This window comes from Myotis lucifugus, unplaced genomic scaffold (assembly GCF_000147115.1).
Source record: "Myotis lucifugus unplaced genomic scaffold, Myoluc2.0 scaffold_814, whole genome shotgun sequence".
NCBI lineage: Eukaryota > Metazoa > Chordata > Mammalia > Chiroptera > Vespertilionidae > Myotis > Myotis lucifugus.
The window spans coordinates 78,211-90,724 of record NW_005871862.1 but is presented as its reverse complement, the minus strand read 5'-3'; the positions used below and the strand labels follow the sequence as shown (position 1 = coordinate 90,724).

At 54.7% G+C, this 12,514-nt stretch overlaps 1 long non-coding RNA gene across 1 annotated transcript; it reads right to left on the bottom strand.

Moving 5' to 3' along the window:
• Positions 1-4,163: 4,163 nt before the first annotated feature.
• LOC111824011 lies at positions 4,164-10,438 on the bottom strand. The gene is made up of 2 exons (XR_002827135.1): positions 10,298-10,438; positions 4,164-4,953 (listed from the first exon to the last, which is right to left on the bottom strand). It is a non-coding gene; the product is annotated as an uncharacterized LOC111824011 (long non-coding RNA).
• Positions 10,439-12,514: the final 2,076 nt, after the last annotated feature.

Here is a 12,514-nt window from a genome sequence, read left to right as displayed (position 1 = left end):
CGCTTCGCCCACAGGGACTACAAGTACCAAAGGAATAGTGCTCAATCACCGGCTCGCTGGCTCCCCCTTCTCGCTTTATCCGCCGGGGTAGGCTAGTGTTTGAGGGCATTGATCAGTCCTGCCTCTTAGTTTTCGTTGCGTCACTTGGTATGAGAAATATGTTGCGGGAGTGTCTCTCGTAAGTGTTTCCTCAGAGCCCGGCACCTCCCCAGTTAGAGACAGACAGCTGGAGCCTTCTGAAGACCTTTCACATGTCTTCTGGACAAAGCCATGTTGCGGGGCTGAGGCAGAGGCAGTTTGGGGTTGATCAGGCCAGGAGGTGAGGGCAGTTGGGGGTGATCAGGCCAGGAGGTGAGGGCAGTTGGGGGTGATCAGGCCAGCAGTGGGGGGTAGTTGGGGGCGATCAGATCAGCAGGGTGGGCAGTTGGGGGCGAGAAGGCTGGGGGGGGAAGTTGGGGGTGAGCAAGCCGGCAGGCAGAGTGGTTAGGAGCGATCAAGCAGGCAGGCAGGTGAGTGGTTAGGAGCCAGTGGTCCCGGATTTCTAGAGGGATGTCCCCAAGGGATCCCAGATTGGAGAGGGTGCAGGCTGGGTTGAGGGACACCCCCTCCCCCGTACATGAATTTCATGCACCGGGCCACTAGTATTGTAATAACAATGCATGGGACCAGGTGTGTACTGGAATTTTCAGGGGAGACACCCAGTAAAATATGTGTAACCCCTGTGCTGTAATGGAAAAAAGTTAAAAACAAAATAAAAACAAAAAAGAGAATTTGGGGAATGTGAGGCGTTCCATAACCTTGGAGCCACGGGAAATGGGTAGCCGTGCTGGAATGAAAAGCTCCCACGTGAGAAATCTGTGCGAGTTCCCATCCGCGGAGAACCACGTCCAGCACAAACGCTGGGAACCTGCCGGTCGGTCTCCTCGCTGGAAGTGTTAAATCTGCTCTCCTTGGACGAGTGTTCTGATGGGAATCCACCAGGTAACAACCAGGTCACTCGGTTCGCTTCTGTAACACGGCCGATGTTCTGAACTGTGCCTCTTCCACATGGAGGCCACATTTCCAGTTCCGCGTGGGTGTGAGGCCATAGGTGGCATACAGGTGGCTCAGCGTGCAGCTCGTTGGCGCGCCAGATGTTTCTGACACACGCCTCTGCACCCCACTTGGTTTTTCCAGCAGCAAGGGGACTTGGGTGCAGCCCAACAGTACACAGACCGCTTCAAAGTCCCAAATGGCGGCTCCCCGTGAGTCACAGCCCGAGGCTGGCAGACGTGGCACTGAACCCCTGGCGGGGGCATCGCTACAGCCAAGACTCAGACCTGTGTATCTCACTGATCAAGATGAGAGGTCGGGTGTGTGTAGAAGGGGGCAGTCGTCCAGAAGCTACTGGTTCACGGCATCCTGCACGGCCATGGCATACTCATGCCAGCTCAGCCTGGTTCAGTGACCCTGGGGGGCGGTGCAAGGCTTAGAAAAGACAGACAAGAGAATGAAAGCTGGGTCTCAGTGGGACGCTGCCCCTCTGATGGACAGCGCCCGCGCCCACAAGCCGTGTCTTTATTTTATAGCAGATGCCATGAGGCAAAGATCAATGCCACGAGGGGCGTGATCAAGATGTTTACATCATTCTTGTGGGTTTCAACCCTACTCAACTACATGCACCCGAACTCTATCACTCAGGCACGTGGGGGCATGTGTTCGGACCATAGCAGTGGGTCTCAACCTTGGCTGCACATTAGAATCGCCTGGGAATCTTTTTAAAATCCTGATTTCTGGGTCCCATCCTTCGGAAATTCTGTTTCTTTGTTATGGAGTGGGGCCACAACATTAGTAACAAAGAAACCGCCTTTATGGAGGATGGGGCCCAGAAATCAGGATTTTAAAAAGATTCCCAGGTGAATCTAATGTGCAGCCAAGGTTGAGAACCACTGGACCATAGGTTCAAGCTTACAGCTACAGCTGTTGGCTATAATTGTGCTGGGAGGGCCCTGCCCTCCAAGCTGGGACTTGCACGTGGCCACGAGAGGACTGTGCCCTCTCCTCAGTCCAAGGCTTGAACCTGTCCAAACACTGTAGCCGCGCCCCACGGAAGGTGTCGGGATTCGGCCTTGATTTCTCACTGAGGCGCTGCTCTGTGCCTGAGTTAACATTCACTGCAGAGCAACCCGAGGTTTACAGGGCTGGAGCCTGACTCCCCCCGATTTGCAGACCCCAAAGGGGTTCTATTCCGATGGCTTATTTATTAACACCCCCTTCGATGTAAATCACCAGTTACAGTCAAGGCAGCATTTCTGGAGGAGAAGTAAGGACCAGATAGGGGTCTGGGGGTGTTTTATTCCAGCGGAACTTGTCCCTAGGTTGCCCCATTCACACCTCTCAGAAGGGGCTTTGCCAGATGAGGGGGGAAGTCAAGTGGAGAACTGTATTCTGTGTCTTGTTCCAGTGTTTTCCACTGCAAAGTCCACGAGCATGTGCTGCCTGCTAACCCAGGGTCTGACGGTGTCAGGCTGCCAGCGTGGCCTTCATGGGCCCCATCTGATCGTGTCGGATCCCGTTACACAGGCGTGGCCAGAAGTAGGTGCACAGGTGTGCGTGTGGAAGGTAATAGAGTCACTAGTAGAAGTAAGACAAGCGTGGGCTGTCTCACACACTCACCTGTCCGCCGGCTGTGCCGCCCTGCACCTCACTCACCTCGGCATCGAGAACTGGCAGGCGGCTGGAGCTGGGGGGTCAGCTCTGAGGGGAGCGCGGCCGTGGGAGCACGTTTGTTCTCGAGGAAGGAGGAGGGCGTCTGCTCCCCGCAGTGTCCCCGTGAGGATGACACACATGTTCCGTGTTCTGTCAGCAACCACTGTCTCGGACGCTCACTCCGTCCTGATGCCGTGTGAGGTGCGGGTTCACCTGAGAGACACCCGCCTGCAGGGGAGGGGGGCTCAGTGTCTGGGGGGCCAGCGTCGGCATCTCCGTGTTCCCCTGTCCCCAGGGTTCCCATCGGGAGCCTGGCGAGCACGCTTGGCCCAGGTCTGTTTGCTGGCGGAACCTCCTAGAAGAGCAGCGCTGGGCGAGGGCTCCCCAGGGCGGGGCAGGCACTGTGGGTGGAGAGAGCATCCGAGGGAGGGAAGGAGGCGCCGGTGCAGGGGGACGCGGGCCTTGGCCGGGGGGCAGGTGCGCTCAAATCTTACTCTGCTGGGCGCACCTCCGTGGGAAACCTCCCACCCCTACACGTGGATGCTACATGGCTTTCTCACTCATCTCATCGGAGAGAATGGGAATTTTTGAAAAATGCCACAATGTGTCAGTGCAGCTGGCTTGTGAGTTCTGTTGTCCTGACTCACTTATCCTGAAGTGCAGCTCAAGCATGACTTGCCTCTTTAATAAATAGTAGCAAAAACAAACAAACAAACAACAAAAAAGGCTCCAGAGCAGCGATTCTCAACCTTCCCAATGCCGCGACCCTTTAATACAGTTCCTCATGTTGTGGTGACCCCCAACCATAACATTATTTCCATTGCTACTTCATCACTGTCATGTTGCTACTGTTATGAATCGTCATGTAAATATCTGATATGCAGGATGTATTTTCATTGTTACCAATCGAACATAATTAAAGCATCGTGATTAATCACAAAAACAACATGTAATTATATGTGTTTTCTGATGGTCTTAGACGACCCCTGTGAAAGGGTCGTTCGACCCCCAAAGGGGTCGTGACCCACAGGCTGAGAGCCGCTGCTCTAGAGAATTCGCAGGACAATTCCCTCTCAGGCCTCGTGTTCGAGAGAGGGAGACGAGGCTGGACATAGTGGACTGTCCAGGCTCGACACCTTCCTGTACACGACGCCTCAAGGATTTCCAGAAACTGGAAGAAACACCCCAGCACTTGCGCTGGAATTAAGCAGCGGGTTTCCGGACGTGGACCCTATGTCGTCTCGGCACGGGGTCTGGGTGGTTTCCTGCGGCTGCAGCTTCGGCCGATGGCCTGGTTTTCCAGGTGCTTCTAGTGGCCCCGCCACCGCGGGTCACCCCCCCCCCAGAGGGCCCAGGGGTCCCCGCAGAAGCCTCAGCAGATGCGTGAGCTTAAGACTCTAAAGTCGGCTTAATCGTCAGACATCGGCACGCCGCTGTGTAGCTGAGTGCGATTCTAAGTTACTGTGCAACTGGGATACATTTGTTCTTCATTTTAATTGGTGTGAGAAGTCGGGGTTATGCTTTTCATTAACAGCCACTCGAATCCACAGGAAAGAAAACCGCACATTTAGCCGCAAACCCCAGGTCTCTGAGCTGCTTCTGGACACACACGGGCGCAGCCAGGGGTGCCCCTCAGGCCAGGACTCCCCTCACGGTCTAGTCGCCCCACACGAAGGCGGCGCCCCGTTCTCCGCACCTCGAGGAAGGAAAAGTGGCAAGTTGATGATTTTATTCAGGTTGAAGCGCTCATGTGGTTCCCACAAGGATCTACACCTCCTCAGTCCTGCCTTTGGGTCTCTGAGGCCAGGAGTGAGGCCCCGAGTGAGGCCCGGCTAAACCGCCTACAGGCTGAGCCCCCTAAAGACCCTCAGAGCCAACCTGTACCAGCGGACACTTTCCCTGGGGAGCATGTATTCCCGTCAAATACAATCTCGCACCAGCGGGGAGTTGCCGGGATCACGGAGCCGCCCCTGTGCACCCCATCGCATGTGCCGGGGTCTCAGGAAGTGGCGCGCAATCCGCCTGCCAGTCTGTGCCGAGGACACGGCGGTGTGTGGGCTGTGTCACCCTGGCCTCCAGACCCCACGGGATCTCAGCTGTCAGAGCCTTTTCCTCTGCCCGGGCCCAGGCGTCACACGGTGGCGGGGCAGGTGGAGGGCAGCTGGCGGACACGAGCCACCGTCACAGGCAGCGAGCACCCCGCCCGGCTCTCCCTGCCCCCACACTCCTCGGGCTACTGGTCACCTTTCTTTTCTGAGGAGAAACCTGTGAAAACAGCAGGAAGATGTTTCAGATTGAAAATAAACAGCCCACCTCTCTCTCTCCTGGCTGAGGGTTAGTGTAAACCTCTGGGCTGGTAAAGCAGAAATGGTCTATTGGTGAGCTGCCCACACGTGCCCACCGAGACCCCCTGAGGCAGGAGGTGGCAGGTGCTGCTCTAGGCGCTGGGAGGCCCCGTGCGGCCAGGGGCAGCCGTGCCCGAGGAACGCTCTGTCCCTTCTCCTGCGGGCGGGCAAGGCATGTGCTTTGACACTGCGTCATACGTGCTGCTGGTAGAGTCAGTATTTAACCAGAGAGACAGCTTGCCAGGTAAACGCCTTTTAAATATGGCCCTGGGTACCGGCCGTCAAAGCCACAGAAGAGAATGATAGGGGGGACTTATAATCTGAATTAATCTGAAAATAATCATAGTATTTTAAATCTCAGAACACATATACTTATGTGAATAGGGGGTTACGTTTTCCTTAAGTTTCCTTTTCAAAGTCTCTGCGAAGCAATTGAGAAGGTGACTCAGCTGTGAATCCAGCAAACAGACCGATAAGCATGGTCAGATGACCCACCAGGTGTCAAAACATCATCTCAGCAACATCATCTCATCCACATCATCTCATCGCCTGAAGCCTGAGGATGATAGTTGACATCCTCGAACCCCAGGCCTGCATGTAGCTGTATTCCTCACCCCAGCCCCTTCCCCTTTATAATCCTGTCTCCTGCACCTGCTCTAAGATAGGATTTGATGCTTGTAAGTGCCCTGTCTTCTTGGTGGGCTGGCCTTCTCAGCAAACGCCTTATCTGAGTCAACCCTGCCTTCCTTATTGGACACAGCAACAGGGCCCGAGCCCAATGGGGTTTCCGGTTACAAGATCGCAGTTTGATGAGGCACTCACCCTGAAGGAGAGGGCATGTGAAGGTAGGGCATGAAGACCAGGATGGAAACCTGGGGGCAGCTTATAAGACCAAGATAAGATGCCAGAGTGGGAGCCACAAGAAGACAGAGTCCAAGTGGCCCACTCATGGCAGCAGGAAAAAAATGCTATTGATGCCGAGAAATGAGGTGCTTCCCTTATTCAGTGACAACCTAGAATGTCCTAGGGCCGTGGTGGGCAAACTGCGGCTCACGAGCCACATGCGGCTCTTTGGCCCCTAGGGTGTGGCTCTTCCACAAAATACCCGGATCGCTAAGGGTGGACACGTCAGACCCAGCTTAGCCCCCCGTGTGAAGGATGGGGAGGTGCAGGGGGGACTGGCAGGCGGCTGTCACCAAGGACGAAACAAACAGCGCAAGGTCACAGTGTTCCAGGAACGAGGACGTCATTGTACGTCCCATTCTGAGAGCAGATGAAACAAGACTAACAGGTTCTTTGTCAAATCACATGTTTCTAAGCAGAAGCATTAACAGCTGTGGACTTCAACGTATAAAAACCCCATTAGCTAACGCTGCACAGAGAGAGAGCCTGATGCGTCTTAAATGCCTTGAAAACCTCCATCGAAATCTTCAGTTTCTGAAAGAAGAGTTGATTCTCAGTGTGTCCCCAGAGCACAGCCTCGGACAGTGACCGAGAGAAAGGGGAGATGAGTGACCCTGTGGCTAACCGAGGCGGCCAGCACCCCTGATCCAGCCCTGGCCACGGAGCCTTCTCTGCGTCCCCACTTTTAGGGGAACCGCCTGTGCTGCACTTCCCCTCTCTGTGCGAGCTGCCACCTTCTAGAATATGATCCTGGTCCTCACACGCAGACCCCCCAAACCCTCTGCCCAGGGGGCCCCCGGCCTGCTTCCAGGCCTTGTCACCCTCTCCCCAGGCCTGGCACAGGTGCTGCTTGTGGAGTGGGGAGGAGTGTGGTACACCAGCCAGGCTGCCCTCAGATTCTGTCTGACCCTCCAGGAGCATGGTGGACGGGCAGGTGGACGGGCAGGTGGACGGGCAGGTGGACGGGCAGGGCGCCACTGAGTCACGGCCCAGCGCTGGATGGACGCTGAGCATCCGAGCCCTCCGCTGGCCTCGGGCTGGGTAGCGGCAGGAGGGGAGACTGGCTGTCACGCAGTCTGAGCCTGACTCAGGAGGTCTATTCACACACAGAGCAGCAGCCCGGCTCCAGGTCTGTTAAGGGAGGGTCTGGTGACGTCAGAGAAATGTAATCACCTTGTATGCCCCTTGTGCCTTTAAAAGCCCCACAGGCTGATGCTCTACAAACACTGAGCGTAGAGGCGCCACACCACCGTTTCAGGTTAAGTTGTCCTGAAGAGGAGCAGCTATAAGGGGAAGGTATTAGGGAAAATGTAACGTGCTTCATACAGTGCGGCCGGAAAGGGAACTTGTCAGCAGTCACAGGAAGTTGATAAAACGGAGACCAAGACCAACAGCCAAGCACACACACTAATTCATGTCAATTTAAACGTCCACGTTCTGAAAGGACCATTTTCACTTAAATATAAGCAAAGTGGTTCAAGTTCTTCTATGAATAAACAGGAGTTTTAAGAAATAATTTTCATTTATAGATGATCAGAGTCTAATTTTCCACCCATTTTTCCTTCTGTTGCTTGAATTGTGTTACTTGTGCCCCAAAATATAGGGGGCCTTGACAAGTAGCCTAATCCTGAATGGTGGGGTATAAGTATATTAGTCATATAATAAAACAATGACTACTGTCTAAACCACAACATCTGTGCAATAAAAGATCTCTAAGCCCCTATTTGCTTAGCTACCAATACCACCGAATTACCTTGGAGAATTTGAGCAATTGGGTTGGCCCTACACACCGAAATGAGCTTTCTGATTAAATGAACACACAAAAAAAGCCCTGGCCAGGTGCTCAGTGGTTAGAGCGTGTCCCGAAGACTGAAGGCTCTCACGCTCGATTCCAGTCCAGGGCACAGACCTCGGTTGCAGGCTCCATCCTGGCCCCGGTCAGGTGCATGTGGGAGTGCATATGTCTCTCTCACATCAATGTTTCTCTCTCTGACTCTCCCCCATCCCTTCTATTCTCTCAAATGGAAAAAAATATCCTGGGGTGAGAATTAACAATAACAACAATAAAAAAAAAAACACCCAACCACCAAGAGCCACTGCTGAAACGAAATAACGACACATGAGAGGCGGGTGCAGGGTGAGTCCAGCATCTCCCACTGCGGGGGACCTGGCTGGAGCTTTGAAAGAGCGTCAGCTTTGGGAGCTGGCGGGGGAACAGCAGGGGCCGCAGCCGTAGATTTCTGTGTTGGGAGGAAAAGGACAGGATTCGAATGGCAACCAAGCCCCCCGGCCGGGTTCCCCCAGGGCCACAGGCCCCGGCTGCTCCTGACGTACTAGTATGTGCCACGCACCGGACCGTGCACGGGACCGGGCCTCCCCTGGGATGCGGTCAGTGGCTGTGAGCAGCACGGAGCACACGCAGGTGTCCGCCCGAGGGAAGAGGAGATCACCGAGGGTGTAACGCCGCTTCCCAAGGGTACGCCCCGTTCTCATAGTCAAAGCTCTCATTTTATAAACTTCTAATGCAGCAACGGGCACGTTTTCAGGGCCCTGTGGGCTGTGACTCAAGCGCAGGTGTGGGGTTCACACACGGGGGATTTCACCGCAGGCCGGAGTCTTCCTATGGGGACTCGGCCTGCTACTCACAGTCCTAGAGACGGTATCGCAGTAAAAACTGCTTTATAGCATCTTGTGAAGATTAGAACAGTGCTTTGAAGATACTCAGGTTAACATATAATAGAGGCTTGGTGTGGTGTTTTTTTTTTAATTTTACCTCTGTAGCAACTCACACAGCATATTTATATGTCACAAAACTCTATTTCTTCCCAAGTAGATAAAAATCAGTAGGTTTCCTATACCAGCTGTAAAATCCTATATTTTTCATATTTTATTTTGGTTCATCTCAGCTCGTTTCCATTTTATATCATGATTAGCTTCTGTAACGCTGGTCCAGGAAGAATCTAATAGTGACATATAGATGGCCTGATGATATTACTGAATTTTCTTCTGAGTAATTACAGTTTCTAGCAATTACACTGTAACTCGGGAAGAAAATATCTTTAATATTCATTCCAGACCAATCCAAAATGGAAAATCATAATTTTGGGGTGACAACTCAGCTATTAAACTTCGCTACCAGATTTCAACATCACAGACACCCCCAGCGGTGACGGTGGGAGACAGCAGCCTTTCCAATAGAAGCTCTCACTGGGGCTGCACTAAGCACCTCTGAGAACCAGCGGTGGTGTTTGTAGTGGAAGCAAAGGAGGAAGAAAGCCTGCTGTTTTCACATTCCCTCTTTCCTCTCTGTGACGGTCTGAGCCCAGGCCTCTGTCACGCCCGTGCAGGTGTACACGGCTGGCCAGGTGTGCACACCACAGCTCCAGGGGCTCCATTCCCGACGGCCAGGGGCAGCCCTGGGACAGGTGAGGGTCACAGCCTGGCAGCTGCATGGGTGCCCCCGTCCCCAGTTCTCTGCTCCTCCCCCTCCGCCACAGTGGGCTCCTTGTCCTGAAAACCCGCGTTCTGTGACCCCAGGCGCAAACTCAGTGAGCTCAGCTTCCAGCGTGGCCTGACCCTGGGTGGGCTCAGCCTCAGCTTTCCCAGGTGGAGTCCCGCCTCTGGCAGCGAAGTTCCCAGGACCCCGGGTGTGTGTCCTCAGACTTACATGCGTGCACCTCGGACTTCAGCCTGTGTTCGGAGGGAAGTGGGACCGTGATGCTAACTGGGCCAGGCCGGCCTGGCGGACACGGCCCACTCCTGGGTGGCCGCGTGAGAAACACGCTGGAGAAAGGGGAGCAGGTTCTGGGAAGGAGGAGAAGAGGGGAAACCAGAGGAAAACGAGATGAAAGAGTCCTCCCAGGTGTGGGCACGCTCTGTGACTTTCTAGTCTCTCCAGCAGCTCGGAGGTGGGCGTGTGGCACGCCCGGTGGAACGGGGTCTGCCATCGCCATCGGGGACACATGTGAGCCTCAGGTTTCCTCTGTCCGTGTGCCAGTGACATTGGGAACATCTGTGGGGTGAGCCCCCCGCCCCCGGCCGAGGGGGGAGTATCTGCCTTTGGAGAGGAATCACAGAGCCCGTTGCGGCTGCACCCGCTCCCAGTCTGCCTCTTGGCCCAGATGGGGCCCTGGCTCTGAGGCTGGAGCGGAGCGGCAGCCAGAACCGGCCCACGCGCTTCCCGGTGAGAACCTCTGTTCTTCTGCAGGACGGCAGGCCTAGCCCAGGTGTGCGGAGCATAGCTGTGTGCGCAGCACAACCCTGTAGCGCTTCATCCACACAAACCTACGCAAGTGAGCATCCCCCGGAGGCCCCATTAGGACGCAAACATGACAGAACATGCGGAGCAGCTGTGGCCTTACCGTGTGCCGCGTGCTGCGCGTCTGGGGGCAGTCGGCCCGGAGCACCCGCTGGCGGTCTGGCTGTGTGGACAGGAAGCCTGGTTAGTGCGTGTGGATCAGACATGCAGAGGGGCGCGTGCAGAGGGTGACGAGGCTGCACAAGGTCGCTTCTACCTGAGCCGCTGGCGGTCCTGCTGGTCTCTGAGGCCCCCCTCAGCACCGGGGCCCCCTCCGGACTCCCCCACCCCCACAACCCACCCCATGGAAGGCCAGATGTGACTGCTCTGGGTTGTGGCACATTTTCTTTTTCCAAAACAGATGTGTTCTGGATGTCTGCCGAAGTATAAACACTTCTGTAAAACTCACTATAGCCCATAAATAAAACAAAGCCATTTCCTATCAACAAATAACAAAAGAAAAGTTCTTTTTAGAACTTCACACAGGAGGCAGCAGGAAGACCAGAGAGAAAAATGACAAGTTTGGTGTTTTCCGGTGGATCCAGGGGGAACACTGAGCTGTGGAGGGAGGACCAGGCCCTGGGGGCTCAGGGTCGGGGGCAGGACAGCTGGGCCCCGCCCCCCCTGCCCACTGTTCCCAAGAACCCGCCCCACGTGCCCAGGTGGGTCAGGCTGGAGAGGCCGACGCCAGAGTGCAGACCTGGATTTCTCTCCAGGGATGTCTCCTGGGTTCCCGCCAGCTAAGAGCAGCTGGATGCTGAGCATCAGGGAGCACGTCACATGAACTGCCTTTCTTAATCGGCCTGTGGTCGGCCGGCTTCAAGATGCGCTCCCAGCCCAGTGTTTTGAACCGCTCAGCACAGCAATCTGAGGCAGACCTGCCCGAGAGGTGGCTTGTCTCTGCTCCATGTGCTCAGCCTACGTCCTGCCCAGGCACCGAGTTCACGCCTGTCCTTCCCTAGTTCCGTCACCTCTCGGAGAGAACTCAGGGACTTGCTCTAACCCGGAGCTTGGCAGGGCGGCCCAGCCACTGGAGGTAACCCCAAAGCTCAGTCCCTGACAAGACACCAGAAAGCTGCGCTCAGCACAGCCTGCCCCCCACCCCCTGCCCCCAGCACCCCCTCAGACACCTCGGCTCTTGGCTCCCTTCGTGCACAAAAAGCTGGGGAGGAAATGAGATCCCCTCTGGTTTTCATCGGCTCGTTTATGTCGAGCTGCCTCGGTGATGCACTGGGTCAGGGGCTGAGCCTCCGCCGCACAGGCCAGCGGAGGTGCCCAACGCGGGCGAACGCGCTGTCATTTCACAAACGCGCTCGCACGTGCTTCCACTCAGGCTCGGAAACAAGCACAGAGCGGCCTCTTAAAACTAATTCCGGGTCTTTGCGAATTCTGCCATAAACCGAGATTCTGTTTGCGTAAGCGCTGCTTGGAAATGCAGGCATGACACACAGCGTGGAGTCTTTTCCAAACGCAGGCCTTACGGGTGGTAATTTTACAGGTTCGGCCGCCTTATCTCTGGTCATCGATGGGGAAAGTTTGACGAGCTCTATGACAGGAGTGTTTCTCCCTTCTGTGCATGAATGAAGGTGTGAAGAAAATAGCCATTTTTACTTCCAGATAAACCTGGATGATTCATTGGTTTTACAGGAATATTGTCCCAATTCCTTAACCCAGGGGTCCTCAAACTTTTTAAACAGGGGGCCAGTTCACTGTCCCTCAGGCCGTTGGAGGGCCGGACTATAGTTTAAAAAAAAAAACTATGAACAAATTCCTATGCACACTGCACCTATCTTATTTTGAAGTAAAAAAACAAAACGGGAACAAACACAATATTTGTATTTGCATGTGGCCCGCGGGCCGTAGTTTGAGGACCCCTGCTTAACCTGTGGGAGCTAACATCTAAGTAAATGTCTATCTCTTTATAGTTCCCGCCATATTAATTTACTTCTCCCTGCTCTGAAAAGTATTTAAGGAATCGTAGCTGCATTTGAAGATTCCCACGAACGTTTCTGTAAAGACTGAAAAGTCAGCAAACGCATAAGGAAAACAAAAGAGCTGGGGGAAGGCGAGCAGACAGAGGTGGTGATTCTGCAACAAGACCGGGTTCGAGTAGGAGGCTCGAGTAGGAGGCTCATTAAACCCCTGCGCCCACAGGCACCGGCCCTCCCTTGCGAAAGGGCTTGAGTCACATTCAGATGCTGAGGTATGGGCCCCGGAGGGTCCTGCTCTCTGTGGGTGCTCCGCTGGGGAAATCCAGCTAAACCTCAGACTCTTTGCAAAA